Source organism: Citrus sinensis, chromosome 9 (assembly GCF_022201045.2).
Source record: "Citrus sinensis cultivar Valencia sweet orange chromosome 9, DVS_A1.0, whole genome shotgun sequence".
In the NCBI taxonomy this organism is placed as follows: domain Eukaryota; kingdom Viridiplantae; phylum Streptophyta; class Magnoliopsida; order Sapindales; family Rutaceae; genus Citrus; species Citrus sinensis.
Window position 1 is genome coordinate 6,829,128 of NC_068564.1, and position 19,453 is coordinate 6,848,580.

Consider the following 19,453-nt stretch of genomic DNA (forward strand, 5'->3'; position numbering starts at 1 on the left):
AATCATTTGGGTTGCCTCCCAAAAAAGCGCCTTTGTTTTATGTCTTTGGCTAGACACATTTATGCATCAATCTCCATAATTGGGACTCTCGAGAGCCACATCCTCCACAATATTCACCGAAAAACCTTCATAAAAAGGTTTTAAGCGATGACCATTAACCTTAAAAACTTTGTCAGAGGTCGGGCTCCGAATCTCAACTGCACCATAAGGAAAAACATTAGTAACAATAAAAGGTCCAACCCAACAAGAACGTAATTTACCCGGAAAAAGTTTAAGCTTAGAATGAAAAAGAAGAACTTTTTGACCAACAGAGAACTCCTTTCTCAAAATCATTCTATCATGAAATGTCTTCGTCTTTTCCTTGTAAAAAATTTCCTGCGCTATAGGGTTAATAACATCCACAGAAAATACCGAATGTTCCTCACTAGGATATTTCATGGCATCATTCATATTGAATTCTATAACCTCTCCATCAAACTCCATAGTGAGAGTCCCTTTATGTATATCCATTTTAGTCCTAGCAGTCTTAAGAAAAGGTCTTCCTAGCAAAATTAGGATAGAATTAGAGGAGTTATCATCTTCCATATCAAGTACATAAAAATCAGCAGGAAAAACCAACTCATTAACTTGTACTAAGACATCTTCTAATACCCCATCAGGATATGCATTAGACCTATCAGCTAGTTGAATTATCACACCAGTTTCTTTTAATGGACCAATATTCAAAGATGAATAAATGGAACGAGGCATGACATTAATAGAAGCTCCTAGATCTAACAAAGCCTTTTCAACTCTAACACTACCAATTTTACAAGGGATAGTAAACATACCTGGATCCTTGCACTTAGGAGGTAGTTTCTTTTGAAGAACTGCTGAAACATTCTCCCCCATGTGAACTTTTTCATCTCCTCTTAATTTTCTCTTAGAGGTGCACAGTTCCTTAAGGACTTTAGCATATCGAGGTATTTGTTTTATAGCATCTAATAAAGGAATATTTACCTCAACCTTGCGAAATGTCTCAAGGATGTCTTTCTCTTGTTCTTCCTTCTTGGATTTTGCAAACCGGCTTGGAAAAGGAGGAGGTATCACAATAGGTAAAGGTTTCGCTCTGGTGGGTTGCGAATCTTGAGATTTAGGCATCAATTCATTCTTCTCAAGCTCACCTTCTACATGCTTTGTCACTTTCTTACTAGGCTCTTGCAACTCCTTCCCACTTCTAAGGATGACAGCACTAACGTTTTGCTTTGGATTCACCTCAGATTGTGAAGGCAATCTCCCTAATACTTGAGACTCCAGACGGCTCACTGTAGTCGCCAATTGACTCATTTGGTTCTCCAAGTTCTGAATGCTTGCTGTAGTTGCCTGCTGAAATTGTTGAGTGTTAGTCGCAAGTGATTTAACAATTTCTTCAAGAGATATACCTGACTTGGAGTTTGACTGTGGAGGTGTTGGTTGTCTTGGTGGATACTGTTGTGGGAATCCTGACGGCCTAACTCCATAGCTGAAGTTGGGATGATCCTTCCATCCCGGATTGTATGTTTGTGCATAAGGATCATACCTCCTCTGAGGCATGCCTGGAAATCCTCCAACTGTATTGGCTTGTTCAACGGGTTCTTCTTGAAGTGTAGGACACATATCAGTTGAATGACCCATATTGTAACAAATACCACAAGTCTTCACCTGTTGCACATTACCTACAACAAACTTTTCCACAAGAGAAGTAAGTTTATCTAAACGTTGTTCAACAGAAGAAATATTTACCTCATTCACCGTTCTTGAAGTGGCATCTTGTCTGCTGCCAAATTGTTGTGCATTGGCAGCCATATTTGAGATCAACTCCCTTGCTTGAGTAGGGGTCTTGTTCACCAACACGCCTCCACTAGCAGCATCTATCATACTCCTATCCATCAATGATAATCCTTCGTAAAAATATTGAATAAGAAGTTGATCAGAAATCTGATGCTGAGGACAGCTGGCACACAATTGTTTGAATCGCTCCCAATACTCATACAAAGTCTCCCTAGGAAGTTGTCTGATCCCACAAATGTCTTTTCTGATGTTAGCAGCTCTTGAAGCAGGAAAGTACTTCTCGAGGAACTGCTTCTTCAAATCATTCCACGTTGTAATCGATCCAGGAGGCAAGTAATACAACCAATCTTTAGCTAGCCCATCTACAGAGAACGGAAAAGCACGCAGCTTAATCTGCTCTTCAGTCACGCCTTGTGGCCTCATACTTGAGCACACAACATGAAACTCCTTGAGATGTTTATGAGGATCTTCACCTGCAAAACCATGAAACTTGGGTAATAAGTGAATAAGACCAGACTTTAATTCAAAATTTACCTCCAAGTCTACATATTGAATGCAGAGTGGTTGTTGATTCAAGTCTGGTTCAGCTAACTCTCTAAGAGTTCTTTCTACAGGTGCAGGTCTATCCATTACTTGTTCTTCTGAATCGCTAGATGATTCAACTAAATCAGGCACCGTATCTGTTTCAGAAAGCAAAGGCGACGAGGATCGTTGCTTAGCTCGCTTTGTCTGCTGTCTCAGCTGGCGAGCTGTCTTCTCAATTTCAGGATCAAACGAAAGTGTACCTGTACGAGAAGAACGAACCATACACCAAGTAAAACGTAAAAAGGATTAAATAAATGACACCAATCCCCGGCAACGGCGCCAAAATTTGATGGGTGTCGAAGCCAACAAAAATAAATTCCTACTCTAAATAAATTGTGTATAGTGATTGAGCAGGGTCGTGTCCACAGAGATCGGTAATTATTTAAATCCTTTTGAAACGTAAAACGTAAAATGGGGGAATTGTTGACAATAATAAAAATCAAATTAAAAATAACAAGAATGCAAGTTAAAGTTGTAATTCAAATTGGAGAAAGCTCTGGTTGAAGGAATTAACTCAGCTTGATTCGACTACTGATCATTGATTCAAATATAGATTATTATTACTCATGAATAGACTGGTTATAGCTACTGAGACCCTCTAATAGCCAATCTCTCCTTAATTAGTCGATAACCAAGGTACGACCGTTGGTTATTTCCCTAATCAATAGACAACCCTAGATACGATCATAGAATTTAATCAACTGACAGCCTGAAAAACCAGAGAGACCCAAATCCTAATCAACACATATGATGATTCATTTAAATTAGATTGTTTATTCTCACAACACAACTCTCTGCTATGTTATTTGTCACAAGCATTAAATTCTTCATACGATGAATCCTTTAATTGACAATAGATTAAGTTGATAATTAAATAGTGGCCAATTACCTAATTAACAAACATAATCATGAAAATAATTCAGAGAATAAACAAATACCCAAAAAGTAATAAAACAATTAAAGTATAAGAAAGATCTCACAGTAGTGATGAATCAAAGCTTCATTATCCTTCAACCAGAAAAATAGGTTTAATTCTTCATAGAGAGAAGAGAAAAATTAAGATCTAGGGTTTCTTTCTTTTCTCCCATCCAAAAATCCCCCCTTTTCACAATCGATTCCTCCCTTAAATACTCTCTCTCTCCTCTCTTTTAGAATTCTATTTAAAATAAAATACTAATATCTGAAATATTAAATTCGTAATTACAAAAATAACCAAAAATACAAAACACGTTAAACTAAAAACTGCAGGTCCGCAGTTGATAGCACGTGCCCACGCCTTATCAACAAAGTTCTTCTGCCGCTCATAATTTCTCCAAGGGAACAATCATCCCTAAACATCATCTTGTAGCTCAATTTTATCACCAATCAATAGAATTGCACCTACAAAAGTAAATCACAAGTAAATAACTATTATTAAGTGCAAAACATCGATATTAAGGGAAGTAAACAATGCAAAACTAGTGCATAAATTGCACTCTACCAAATTTTGTTAGAGTGCAATTTATGCACTAGTCTTGCATTATTTACTTCCCTTAATATCGATGTTTTGCACTTAATAATAATGTTTTACTTGTGTTTTACTTTTGTAGGTGCAATTCTATTGATTGATGATAAAATTGAGCTAAAAGATGATGCTTAAGGAGGATTGTTCTCTTGGAGAAATTATGAGCGTCAGAAGAACTTTGTTGATAAGGCGTGGGCGCGTGCTGTCAACTGCGGACCTGCAGTTTTTAGTTTAACGTGTTTTATATTTTTGGATATTTTTGTAATTACGAATTTAATATTTTAGATATTAGTATTTTATTTTAAATAGAACTCTAAAAGAGAAGAGAGAGAGAGTATTTAAGGGAGGAATCTATTGTGAAAAAGGGGGGATTTTTTGGATTGGAAAAAAAGAAACCCTAGATCTAATTTTTCTCTTCTCTCTATGAAGAACTAAACCTATTTTTCTGGTTGAAGGATAACGAAGCTTTGATTCATCACTACTGTGAGATCTTTCTTGTGCTTTAATTGTTTTATTACTTTTTGGGTATTTGTTTATTCTCTGAATTATTCTCATGATTATGTTTGTTAATTAGGTAATTGGCCACTATTTAATTATCAACTTAATCTATTGTCAATTAAAGGATTCATCGTATGAAGAATTTGATGTTTGTGACAAATAACATAGCAGAGAGTTGTGTTGTGAGAATAAACAATCTAATTTAAATGAATCATCATATGTGTTGATTAGGATTTGGGTCTCTCTGGTTTTTCAGGCTGTCAATTGATTAAATCCTATGATCGTATCTAGGGTTGTCTATTGATTAGGGAAATAACCAACGGTCGTACCTTGGTTATCGACTAGTTAAGGAGAGATTGGCTATTAGAGGGTCTCAGTAGCTATAACCGGTCTATTCATGAGTAATAATAATCTATATTTGAATCAATGATCAGTAGTCGAATCAAGCTGAGTTAATTCCTTCAACCAGAGCTTTCTCCAATTTGAATTACAACTTTAACTTGCATTCTTGTTATTTTTAATTTGATTTTTATTATTGTCAACAATTCCCCCATTTTACGTTTTACGTTTCAAAAGGATTTAAATAATTACCGATCTCTATGGACACGACCCTGCTCAATCACTATACACAATTTATTTAGAGTAGGAATTTATTTTTGTTGGCTTCGACACCCATCAAAACACCCACATACGAAAATCAATAATTATGTATACATAATGTACCTGCATTTTAAAATACAAATTTGAAATTATAAAATAAAATTGTACCTTGTGAGTGCATCACGACCACCAGCTTCACTAATCCGTTAAACAACCCAATAAAAAGTGAAAATTAAAATAGTAATTTATAAATAAATAAAAAACTAATAATGAAAATCAATAGCCTTGTTCAATTTGTAGAAATGTATGCCGGTTAAATGGTGCGAAGCCAGTGGTCATCATTTTGAGTAAAATTGTAGCCTAGAGTTAAAAATTTTGTGTCTGAAATTAGCAGTACTAGATTAGTATTTACGGGTTATCAAGCAGCAAATAAAATAGACAAGTAAGAAATAAAACAAAAAATAATATGTGCATGTTTAATTTACTTCATAAACATTTTGTTTATGTTTATTTATGGTTATTTATAATTGCCTATTGGTATGCTTTTTTTTTTTTATCTTTTTTAATTTCTTTAAAGATTTTCATTCTTACACTCAGCTTGCAAAGGAAGTACTAAATTACTAACCCTACGGCATCCAAACTTAAAACTGTAAGGACTAAGGAGAAATCTCGATCAAGTAAAACAAAAATTAAAGAAAAAAAATTCCCAATTGGATTTTTTTTTCTTAAACTATAGTAATCTATCCAACATGCCTTTTTGTTTTCCCCAAATTTAACCCCGTATTTTCTTATTTTATATTTTGTTTTAGTATTCTCAAACAATTATTCCGATAATAAAAACTAATCTGCAGATTTTTTCATAGGTCGGTGAAGTTTTGGTTTTCAAAGTTTGAGGCTTTAAGAAGCCAAAAAAAAGAATAAAGAGATAGCAAAAATGTAGAGCAGAGCAACATCGCGTTGTGTTTATTTAAAAAGGAACAAAAAAACTATTTTTATTGACATAAATATTCTTGTATTTTTGCTTATACATCAATTCCAACGTTACAGTACGTACGATTTGTATAAAATAAAAAGTTTGCATGCAACAAATTATTCAGCGCGCATAGAGAGGAGGTAACAATTAGCAAATTACTCTACAGACTAATTAGCTTTTCACTGTTTATGCACTGTTTTAAACCTGATAATTATATCATTAGGATTGTTTTCTAATTCTCTAATCCGTTTCTCCAAAGGAAAATAAAAAAAAAATTCAATAAACCTATGGTTTCCTAATTCTAATCGGAAAAGTATTTGTCATGATACAATTAGGATAAATGTTGTTTCACCCTGTACAGATCAAGTTAATTACCTAGTAATTAGTTCTAATTAGTCCATATATTTTTGAAAATTATTTAGAACACCCTTATTATTATTTTTTTTAAAAAAAATATGTCGTTGAAATTTCACAAAGAAATAAACTTTGTAGAATGGATATGAAGCAATCAAACAATATTCAATCAATCAAGTAAATCACAAAATCATTTAAACACTCCCAATAAATCAATACATGCATTAATTCCCAACAACTTCGAGTCGGCATAAGCACTTCCAATAAATCTTTATGTGTGCGTGCGTGCGTGTCAACAACATTAACCAACTTCCTCCAATTGTAATTTATAAAAAGATGACTATAATTAATAATGGTAAAATCTCGTTTAATCCCTATATTTTGAGATTAATACCTATTTAATCCCTATATTTTTAAAAATATCTCAAAATATCCTTGTCATTAAATATTGACACCCTTATTGTTACTTTTTATTCTTTTTGACTTGTTTTTACAATATTACACTCATACAATAATATTTCTTTTTTATTAGACATTAATAAAAAAAATTAAATTATCAATTTAAACCGAAAAAGTAAATTAGAAACAAAAAAATTTATATTAATTGTTTTTAATACTCCATGAGGAGTTAATATATTAAATTTTTTTATTAATGTCCAACAAATTAGTAATTAAAAATTTTTTACAATATTTATTTTTTGGACATAGCTTCCACAAAGATTAATATATATTGTGAATTTGTTTACCAAGGAGTGACATGTGTGCATTTATTTTGTAAACTATTATACAAATGGTGGTTGTATTAAACTCAATTACACATATCATACATACATCAATTAATTATAATACAACAGATATATTCTAAAATTTCTCTCGTAGAGATTGGAGTGGCCTCACTCTCCCATGCATTCTCGGATGATACGACAGCCAGTGAAAGCCGATACGTTGGTAGGACCGGATTTTGAAAGTGATGGATACCTGTTACCAAACATGACCGAACTCATTGAGCCGGTACTTTTGGGCTGGACTGTAGGAATACTTATCAACAAATTGAAAATCTGTTCTCATTCTCTAGAAGGTCAACAAATCTCAGCCGTCCCGTCAAAAATAAATCCCGAAGCTTTCTTTTTTCAATTAAACAATTACTAAAAAAACAAAAATAGCACATTCACGAGCTTCGAAAGTTTTATTTATTTATTTATTCATTCCCTCCGGTCGTCAAAGTTTTATTTATTTATTTATTAATGCATACTATACATTTATATATAGGATTTGGTTCCGTTAGTTTAAAAAAAAAAGGTTAAATTTTTGTTAAGGATAAAGTTAAATTGTGAGAATATTTAACAGAATATTGATAAAATGATCTTGAATAAAAAATGGTTGTTTTATCCCTGATTGTTATCTTAAATTATATTAATTAATAATATTCAAAATGTAAAATAGAAAAACCAGTATAAGTAATTTCACTGTGTTTAAGGGAGGAAAAAGAAAAAAAAAATCTAAGAAAAAGCGACGCCGTCCCCACCAACCCCACATACAAATTAACACATTACAACATCCCCCTTCCCTTTCCGGTCATTCAATTGAAGCAAGCGACAATTGCGCTTAAGCACGCTCGCCACGGATCCTACGGGCAAGCTGTATGTCCTTGGGCATAATAGTGACACGCTTTGCGTGAATGGCGCAGAGGTTAGTGTCCTCAAAGAGACCGACGAGGTAAGGCCATCTCCAATGCATAACACCAGAGGTTAGTGTCCTCAAAGAGACCGACGAGGTAAGGCCATCTCCAATGCATAACACCATTTTGTTGTAACACCAACACAAAAAATGTACCTTTTTCACACTAAATTATTATTTCATCTCCAACCCATTTACACCAAAAAGAATATTCTTCTTTTTATTCTTTTAATTCTCAAGAATTAATTCAATTAACACAATAAATATTACTATTAATATAGATAATTAAGTAATAAGTAATTTTATATCGATTAACAAAAAAAATATAGAAAATTATTAAATTTGCATTTAATTAACTAAATTAGTACATTATAAAAATTAAACATTACATTAATATAGAAAAATACAATAACAATAATAAGTGCATTATGAAAATTAAACATTACATTAATATAGAAAAATATTTTGATGATATTGGAGGATCTAATAATGATCTCCCACATTACTAAATAATTGTTCTAATTTATGCTAGTAGTAGTAGCTTTTTTTAATTTGTGTTAATTTAATTTTGTAATATGTAATCTAGTAATTAATGTTATTGGCATTTTATTTTTATTATAAATTTTTGTGTTGAATATTTTTTATTTAAAATATTAGTATAATATTCAAAAATTAAAAAAATCAAATTAAAAAATAACAATAATAATAATAATAATAATAATAACTTAAAATATTATATAAAATAAGACATATATGTAAATAAGATAAAGTAATAAGGATATTTTAGACTTTTTTTCCTAGCACCAAATATGGTGTAAATGAATAGTGTTGCACCATATTTGGTGCAATGCTATTCATTACACCATTTTGGTGTTACATTGGATAAGCATTTTACACCAAAAATGATGTAAAAGGTGATTTGGTATTAGGTTTAATGCTACATTGGAGATGCCCTAAGCCTCGGTTGCCTCCTGCAGGGCCTGCACTGCATGGCTCTGGAAACGCAGATCAGTCTGCAAAGCAGACAACAAAATAGCCATTAACCGTCTATCAAGAAATCTTGGGAACCCAATTTAAAGATAACAAAGATAACAGCCAAAACGATAACAAGGTACCTTGAAGTCCTGAGCAATTTCACGAACAAGTCCCTGGAATGGGAGTTTCCTGATAAGCAGCTCGGGACTCTTCTGGTACTTGCGAATTTCTCTATACAAAATTACCCACAAAATTAGACAAGAACAACTAAAGCTATACAACGGAAATTTAAATTAGAGAACGAACCGAAGGGCGACGGTTCCAGGACGGTAACGATGAGGCTTCTTAACACCACCGGTGGTGGGCGCAGACTTACGGGCGGCCTGTAAAACAAATTCACAACATAATCTTTTAACATACTGAAAGAAACAAACATAATAAAGCGAATAATAGTGAAATTGATGATTACCAAAGAGTGAAAGATTTTATCTATATAACTCTTAATTTATTGTGCCATGCTGAGTGGAGTTACCACTATTTGAAGATATGTCAGTGCATTGGTATGCGACATGTCCCACTTCTCAATAAGGTTTCAATAATAGTTCATCCAAATGTTTATTGTGGTAATAGCCTAGTTGAAAACTTACGTAGATTCTTTTTTTTTTTTTTAATTGGCATAAATTCGAAAGCTCTAACACTCGGTCATCTACCGACCGATAATCCTACCAAGCCTGAGTATAATAAGCTTATAAGCCAAACCAATGTTCCTTAGAAAATGTAGAGTCCGAATATGATTTATAAAATTTAATTTTCAGATACATATACTTGAGAAACAAGCTTATTAATGTCGTCCCAGATGCTTGAGCTTGAGAGGGGGAGTTAAAACAGAAGGCGTTTGGTATAAGTATCCAAACTGTTTGATAAAATGCACCAATGGACAAATACTTGGCAAGTTGGCGGGAAAGCTTGTATTTGAAATCTACAGCATGGAAGACACCAATAATAAGGCATAAGATTGAAAGGTCTTGAAGTTTTCGAGATCAGAGAAGATCAATGGACAAGATTGAGAGCTAAGCATCAAGGGTCAAGATTGATTGTAGAATAAATAAATAGTGCACACTACTAGAAAAATGGTCTTTACTGACATTAAAATAGTGTCAGTAATTACTTTTAGTGACACTTATTAATAGTGTCAGTAATCTGGGAGTCAGAAAATTCGTAACACTTGTAAGTGGTGTCAGTGATTACTATTACTATAGTATCACTAAAATCATAACACCATAGTATTAGTAATTATTGATATCGTATTGATTTATTGGTGAAATTAAAAGACACCACAAAGTAACAAAAAAAACTTAATTTATATTATAAAATCTTTCATTTCATATTTAAATATTATTAGTACACATTACAAATTCCAACACTCCAACAAACAAGAGATGAGAAATCCCACTCTCATAATTGAATAATCTAAATTAAATACATAAAAATTTCTGCCACATCCAATCAGATGCCTACTCGTTGTGGCTAAATTTAACATTTCTAGAAGCTAAAATGAAAAGGATGATTGCCTCCACTCTTTGAACATAAGTAGTGCAATTACGTTAACACAGCAGTAGCTTCTCCATTCTCCATTCAATAGTGGATGGGTTAGAATACAAGTGAAGTTGAGGAAAAAGAAACTTCAAACACATTGATCAAATTTGCAAATGAATACATGGAAAAGAGAAAAAAAAATTGCCTGTTAATTTCCAACCATGAGAGAGAAACAATGGTTAACAGAAATAAACTTTTATCAAATTCACAACACAAAACTCAAACATAAAAAAAAAAACTTGATTTAACAAAAATAAAAAAATGACGTAATTACCATTAAATTGAACTTTATAACTTATAATATGACTACAATTAATCCAATGGCAGTTATGGTTGAGATGATATTTATCCTAATTTATTTCCCACAATTGCAGTTACGGTTGCATACAAATTATTGTGAAATCTATTTACTTAAACTTTATAACTTATAATCTGACTATGGAATGGTTATTTTTATGAATATTGGCTTATAATCCTTCCGTTGCACATGGAAGAAAGAGTAGAAACATGCAGCAATAAGAATACAGAGTCCATGCTTTAAAACAAAGGAAGAAAGAGTAGAAACATGCAGCAATTAGAATACAGAGTCCATGCTTTGTAAGCTCATCAAAAGTTGAGAAATATATACAAAAGGTTTAGAGCATACGGATACCTGGTGGTGATGTGTCATGCTCAAAATTTAAACTCGCATACCACCCTGTACAAATATTTGAACATTCAAACAAGGTCATTGAAACTGGTTCTTAAGACAGGAATATGAATTTCAATAATTAACTAAACCAAAATATTAAAAAGCCCAGTTGGCAACAATTTTTTCAAGAAAATATTAAAGGAAAAGAACAAAATAAATAAAATTCTAAGAATATTTGCAACCAAATTCTAAACAACCTCAATCTTAGAAACACAACAACTATGAAGAGATACTCAATCTTGAACCATAAAGAAACACATTTATAAGGCAATATCCTTTTGCAAATTAAGAGATTGGAAATGTTGGATGTAGAAGTACAGAACAGCCTCCAAAATCAAAATTCAAGTAGCTATACCTAAATCCTTAATAGCACCACCAACATAATGATAAAGCTATCAGGAAGTGAGGGCATGTAACATTTTAACTGTACCACATGCATCTCTATAAATATTCCATTGACAGATCTTGCAACTTCCCATGGAAAGAGCCCATGAAAACCCATCTATGTTAGTTCTAAAGATCATTGATTGATTTTTCCAAAGTGAAAGAGAATAAATAGAGCTTCTAAAAAAATAATATTAGAAAGAAAAAAACATAAATATACTTCTTATTTCTTAACTCCCAGTTAACCAACTTACCATCAAGGGAAAAAAAAAAAAGATACCAGCATAATTACAAGATAAAATGCAAGGAAACACACTGAAGTCCCTAAGCGACTAAATAACATTAATACACTTTTTGATACCCTAGAAAAGTAACAATAACCAAAAAAGGGGATCAGCCGACTCTTAAACTAAAATAAAGAAAACCAATTATCATCATCACCTTGAATCAATTCTTCTAATTTTCTGGTTCATCACTAAATTCTCTAATAAAATAAAACCTCTAAGATCACCAATACAATTCAAACAAACTCAATTCATAACCCAATTACAAAATGAAGATGAACCAACTGATGAAAAAAATATTACAGCAAGGTCATCCCAGGTTTCAAAATCACCAATAATTAATTTAAAAAAAAAAACTCTTGCCTGTCTAATTCGAAGTAGAACCTCTTCTCCCTTTGCCGCTTCTTCTTTGCTTTCATAAAGCCCAGCTCCAACCAAAAACTTCAACCCTAAAGGAAATCAAAATTAGGGTTTTCCATATAGAAAGAAAAAAGTAATTATAAATAAAGATAAAACAAAACCTTTAAATATAGAAGGCAAAATTTTATAGTAAACTAACACAGGTTAAGAAAGTATGCAAGTGCATATCCATAGATGAATAAGCTACACAGTATCATAAGAAAAAAAAATGGAATTATATATAATTAAATTGTCTGTCAAATTAAAAATGAGAAAATAATTTTTTTAAAAGAAATTGGAAAATAATCCAAATACATAGGAGAGTGGCAGACCTGTTTACTTATTTCATAGATGTGCATGACTGCTCCCACTTGAGTCCTCTTCTTCGGCAGATTTGCTCGAAATCTTCAGGAGCCAGAGATGACAGATATTCTTTTCAATAATGAAACAATTACCCGACCTCCATAAAAGTGACAAGGACATCTGGTATGTGCTCGGTAACCTTCCCCCAGTTCTCGTCTTTTGTCATGTAATAAACTTGTTTAACAATACCAACAAATACAAGTAGCTTAAGGTTTTTAAGATGTTCAATTCCAGTAAGAATCTCCATCAACAGCGGGCAATACCCAATCCACAGTTCTCTAATATCAGGCATCGCATCTTTCTCTATTATAACCGATTTCAAAGCCTCGAAGTTCCAGAGAGTCAACTTTCGGAGTTTTGGAAACCAACCTGCTTCAAAGTGAAAAAGCTTGCAGTTGTACAGCCCCACGAGTCTAAGATCCAAAAAATCTGAGTCCAAGCGAACCGATCTAACCATAATCCCTTTTATTTGGTGAATTTACGGCAGTCGAAGATCGAATTAGCAAAAGAAAACAAAAGTTCAGCTAACAAGAAATCCCGAGAAGTCGAAGTGAGAGGGGCGGTGCGCACTTGAGCAGGGTGAGCAAAATGTGGAGATCTAAAGAGGATCTTCTGAGCTTGTGGCATAGTGGCATGGTGGATGTTTCGTAACCTGATGTAGCTCGTTAGGGTTTCGTATGGTATGGGTCTTAGAATTTGAGCAATGTTGTTAGGATTTCCCATGGCATGGACCCTTGAATTTTAGGGCTCGAGGGGGAGAATTTTTAGAGGTGCGAAGAAGAAGGATCTTGCCAGAGAGATGAGGCGGCTGGCCATAGAATTAGAAGTTAGGGAATTTTATGTTTATGTTGATTTTAGGGTTTTTTGCTTTTGCTTTATATTGTTGTTATTTTAATATGATAATTTGAACATTTTCAACATAAACTAAAATACGAATTTGGCCTGGTGGTTTGTTGTTTGAACATAAAGCACTTCAGTTTTGAGGTCTTAGGTTCGAGTAGCAACTAAAACAAAAATAGACTTTTTTTTTGTTGTTTCTGATACCTTAGTGTTGATAATCTCTGATGTTTATTCTACAAACACCACAGAATTAGTAACTTGTGACACTTGTCTGTTAAACACGGAAAATGACCCAAATATATGCAACTACTGATACTTTTTAGAAAAGTGTCAGAAGACGAGTGTCAGTAAAAGCCAATTTTCTAGTAGTGGCACAACATACCTTATCATCTTTGTATTCTAGCTACATCAATTCTTAGCCCTTACCACCTGTAAATAACATGCTTGATCCCTGTATGAACGTGACAGTGTGCTACCAATACAATTATGTCTCTTTACATAAGCGTTGCCCTTTATTCTCTTTGCACCTTTTTTTTTTAACCCTTGGCTTCAGTTTCCGTAAACTAATCTCTTTCATAGTACTTAGGCACTTTACGATTTTAACATGACAAACAAAAAAGCATAATTTTTCAATTATTTCACTCTTATATATGTCCCAGTTGTCATTCTGAATGCTTTTGTCTATTAGTGTATGATAACAGAAAACAGAGGACAGAAGGCGCCCTCAGGAGAGGGTTCAAGAGGCTGATGAATTTAGTGAAAGAAATTCTATGAAGCGTATAATTCTTGTTCTATATTTTTAATGAAATTTACATAATTATTTATATAAAATAAAGACAAAGTAGCCGTTAAAGGCTTAATAATATTAAAGGAAAATAAGTGAATACTTCCTAAACTATTGCACAATATCTTTATAAAATAGGAATGAAATATTCCTACATGATATTGGCATTCAAGTGCAAAAATCGTGCTGGAGATATTCCTTGACAAATAGCTTTGACGTGAGCAAGTTGTGTGGAGTGATAAACCTGTTGTTGACTTGACCGTTGATGACTTTCCTTTTGGTAATCTTGGTCAGCTTGCTTAACATCCCCCCTCAAGTTGGCAAGTGACATTTGATGAACGCCAAGCTTGTATCTGAAATTGCGGAACATGGCTTTTGACAAAGCCTTAGTAAAAACATCTGCAATTTGTAACGAAGAAGGGACAAACTTCGTAACCAAGGCACCATCAGCAACCTTTTTCTCAAATGAAGTGATAATCTAATTCAATATGCTTCGAGCGAGCATGAAAAACTGGGTTAATAGTCATATGCAAGGCACTTAAATTTTCAGTAACCCACAGAGATTTGGAAATTGTAATTAACTACGTAGGCCTATGCCACGCTCATAAAATTACTCATATAGCAATAATATTCACTAAAGTCTCCGTCTCTGCCTAATGTCAATACTAATATTATACTAGCATATTAATCAACTTTAATTGCTGCCACTCTTAATATTTACCAATTGCAAAGTCTCGCTATATATATATTACCCGGTCTTGCTGGGTCCTGCTCTTTCTAGATACTTGCTATCTGCAAAATTAATTATAAATTAATCCCAAAAAAGAAATGATTAATTATACACAAACAAAATTCCCTGAATTTCACAGGCAATAGAGTTTCATATGTTAGTAATTAGAAAAAAAAAAACACCCAGAGAACTGTAATTAAGTAAAATAACAAATGATAAGGAGATTAATACCATGTAAATATATGGGTCCTGGCGTCCTCCTGTGCCTAATCTCTTGACTTCGTCACTCTTCAATAACCTGCAAATAAATAAATCAGACGGTTAGAATTTAAGCTGTTTCGTTTGGACACGCTACAACAACCGTCAGATCGACACTTAGTAAAGGAGATTTCGTATGATCTAACGGTTTAAATCAAACGCGAAATAAAGAGCCAAGTCAACTCTCACATTCTCAGTGCTTTGCTGGTGTCGGGACTGTCACCGAGGGCTTGACGGATCTTGATTTCTGACGAAAAGCCATGGGAAGAAAGCAGCTTCAGAATGGCTTCGGCTCGGCGCTCAATGTGAGACGGGCCGCTGCTAGTTCTTCTAACCCTCGGCTTCCCACGAGCCGCAACCCAGTAGCGGCTTTGCGAGCTCGAAACGGGGCTCGCGGTGCTTGATAGGCACGATCCAGCCTCTGTCGACAAGGATCCTGAGGAAGCTGTCGTCTTCTCCGTTGGTTGCAGTGACGGTGGCGGCTTATCGGCTGTGAATTTCTGGAGCCAGAGAGTTTATTAAATTATTAAATTCAAACAGAGAGTTTACAAACACCAGATGAATAATAATAAATTTACGAACCGAATTATGAACTGGAGAAGCATATAATTTAGCCTGAACACTCAAAAGAGTACAAGAAATTCAAAATGAAGATTCAAAGGCAGAACAGAATTTGAATCTTCCATCATACTTGTTGTGAAATTAAATTTAAAATTCCAGCAACAAATCGAATTCAAATTTAAATTTAACTTCTATAAATTAGAGTGTAAAAGTTTCGTAATAAAATATTGATAAAAATGAACCGAAATACGAATCCAAACAGCGGACATCTCAGAACAGAACTAAAAGAAAACAATTTAAATTCATATTCAGACTAAGAGAAATCAAATTAATTATAGAAAAATAAATGATAACAGGATGAAAGAGCTAAAAATTGAAAATAAAATCTTAAAATCATTTTTTAAAATCAAGTTAAAAACAAAGATTATGAGCAAACAATGCGCAAAATTTAGGTGAAACGGAGAGATCACATATATGAGCAAGTGAATTACAAATTTATCGAAGCTAATTAAAATGTTTTAACAAAATTTAAGTTGCTTGAGCCTTCAAATGATTACGAGAATTCAAAACGAAACAGGTCCAAACAGAACAGAATTTGAATCTTCTAGTAAATTTCCAGTGAAATTGAATTGAAGAGTCGGAAAAAAAAAAACTGAGAGATCAAACATAAATTTGAGAAAAACAAGTTTAATGATCACTTTTGATAAAATTCAACATGAACAACACAAAAAATTGATTCGGAAGAGATGACTGTTTACGAAGTAGAAAACAGAGATGTGATTTCATTTTATTATCAAACAAACAATGTCAGATCAAATTCAAACTAAGACCTACGAAACCATTTACATAATCATATATATTAAACCAAACAGAAGAATATGTACCTTGAGTTTCACTTCATGACAGTGTTGGGGAAAAATCAGGTTTTTAAATTTTTATAAAACCTTTTGAAGATCGCTCTCATATAATATATAAGAATTTGTATTCTAGAAATCGTACCTTGAAAATTCGAGTTGGCTTTTTCCACTGAAGTGATTTAGGCTCCTAGATCACGATCCGCCACCACCACTCCTGTTAGATCACGATCCGTCACCACCACGCTTGTTAGATCACGAACTGTCACCAATGATCTTCCAGGTTATGACTCAGGTTCGATCTGCACTTGACGTGTGGGCGCCTTTATCACTACCAAAGCAACTAACACGAGAAAAATTTTCTCTCAACAATAGAGAGAAAAATCTTATTCTCCGATTTGTATAAAGTGGCCTCCTTTTTTTCTTTAGAGAAAATAAGCCTTATATATCTCCCTTTAGTGAAAACCCTAGGCTCCAAGAATTCCCCCAAAATAAAACTCACGTTACTTTTCATTTAATAGGGGACCCACCATGTAAAATAACATAAGGCCCCTTACACATAAGCTTATTAAATGGAGCCTCCCACTAAATGATATATTTAGGCTTTTGACCCAAATAGCTAGTTATCTTGCTTATTAGTCCAGTAGTGGTGCAGTCAATTAAATGAGCTAACCCGGGGATCATTTGGGAACATACAATAGTGGCTATAACAATTAGGCCTGTAATTAAACTAGCCTAATTATTTAATTCCAAATCTACTCCACTAAAAGATTGGAACTGACTTCCATAATTGTATGCTCGAATAATAATTCGTCCCAAGCCACATTGATTTCTTTACTGCACAATCCTTTGTACCACATCGTTAATTAAATTGATATCTCAACTGTCCAATCAATTTAATAACATCTTATTCCTTGATCCTTACTGGTTTTCTCTAATGATCATTTTCAACATACTAAATATGTTGACACACTCTGGCCAGAGAATTCTATGATCAAGTGCCGAAAACCCATCAAGAGATGTGTTGTACAAATTCTATATTGTTAATCCATAACTCCAATACTCATAATTGCTTCCACCAAGATACCGGGTAATCTTGACCATAAGGATGTGTCGTGCCCATTGGTAACTCAAATGGAATAACAATTACAATCATGAAATCATAATTAACTCAAGATTAAGATTACAGTAAAATCAACGCCTATGAGATTTAATAAGTCTGACAGTTATTACAAAGTTAATTAAATCTCATATGTGATCCTGTTCAATGTAGTCGTACTACATCAATAAATTCATATATGATTAAGACAAATCATTCAATGAATTTATTACAGTCTATACCTAAATAAAGTGCCCAACTTTATTTATCAACTGCGAACTAAATTTATTTAATCATAAGATAACTTGTATTTATGTCTTCTGTGAATCCACATGGTGATCACATAAATACATATAATATGATTAAATGGACTTTAATACAAGTATTAATGCAATTAAGATATTTGAATAAAATACCTCATTTATTTTATTAATCAGAAAAATAGTTTATTACAATTAAATAAACACATATGCTTTTAAAGAGCATATTTTCCCAACAATCTCCCACTAGCTCTCAAAGCATATCTGGCATATTGCACATGCTCTAGGGCTCTAAGTGCAGGTTATAAAGGTTTCCCACTAATGGCCATTGTAATAAGATCTGCCATTTAGCATCTAATGCCATTTGGGGTACTGTCATATAACCTTTCTACACTATTCCCTTATAAGATGATACTTCCTTTCAATATGTTTTGTTTCTTGTGGTTCCTTGGTTCCTTAGATTGAGCTACTGCACCACCATTATCACATAAATAGTTTAAGGGGTGCAGTTACAACAGGTACCACCTCAAGATTTCGTAGGAACTTGCGGAGCCATATAGCTTCTTTTGCAGCTTCAGATGTAGCCACATATTCAGCTTTAGTTGTTGAGTCTGTGATACAAGATTGTTTCACACTCATCCAACTAATAGCTCCACTTCCCAATGTAAACACATAGCCGGAAGTTGATTTTCTGGAATCCTTATCTAACATAAAGTCAGAATCAGTATAACCCACTGGAATGAGTTCATCACCAGAATACACAAGCATATAATTTTTAGTTCTTTTCAGATACTTTATAATATGCTTGGCTGCAGTCCAATATTGAGGTCCAGGATTAAATTGATATCTGCTAACCATCCCTACCGCAAAACAGATGTCTGGCCTAGTGCAAAGCATGGCATACACGAGACTTCCCACAGCGTCTGCATAGGGAACTCGTCTCATTCTCTCTATCTCTTCAGATGTTTTAGGTGATTGATCCTTAGAGAATGTAATTCCATGTCTGAATGGTAATAAACCAGTCTTGGAATTTTCCATGCTAAATCTAGCCAATATCTTATCGATATAAACCGCTTGAGACAAGGCTAAAGTTTTATTCTTCCGGTCTCGTAGTAACTTGATACCAAGAATATAACTTATCTCTCCCAGGTCTTTCATATCAAATTGTTTTGCTAACCAAATCTTTATTGTAGTCAATACTCCTATATCGTTTCCAATCAGGAGAATATTGTCTACACAAAGAACTAGGAAGGCTACAAATTTTTCCTGAATTTTCTTGTACACATATGGTTCATCAATGTTCTAAATGAATCCAAGCGATTTAATCGCTTGATCAAATCTGATGTTCCATGACCGAGATGCTTGCTTCAATCCA

The 19,453-nt window shown here is 33.4% G+C and overlaps 1 protein-coding gene and 1 non-coding gene across 4 annotated transcripts in view; one reads left to right on the plus strand and one right to left on the minus strand.

Annotated features, from left to right (window-relative positions):
* LOC107175384 (probable LRR receptor-like serine/threonine-protein kinase At3g47570) overlaps positions 1–19,453 on the minus strand; it is a 139,635-nt gene that overhangs the window by 29,904 nt on the left and 90,278 nt on the right. The gene's annotated exons all lie outside the window — the stretch shown is intronic.
* LOC112496747 (small nucleolar RNA R71) lies at positions 1,955–2,061 on the plus strand. Its single transcript, XR_003063265.2, has one exon. It is a non-coding gene; the product is annotated as a small nucleolar RNA R71 (small nucleolar RNA).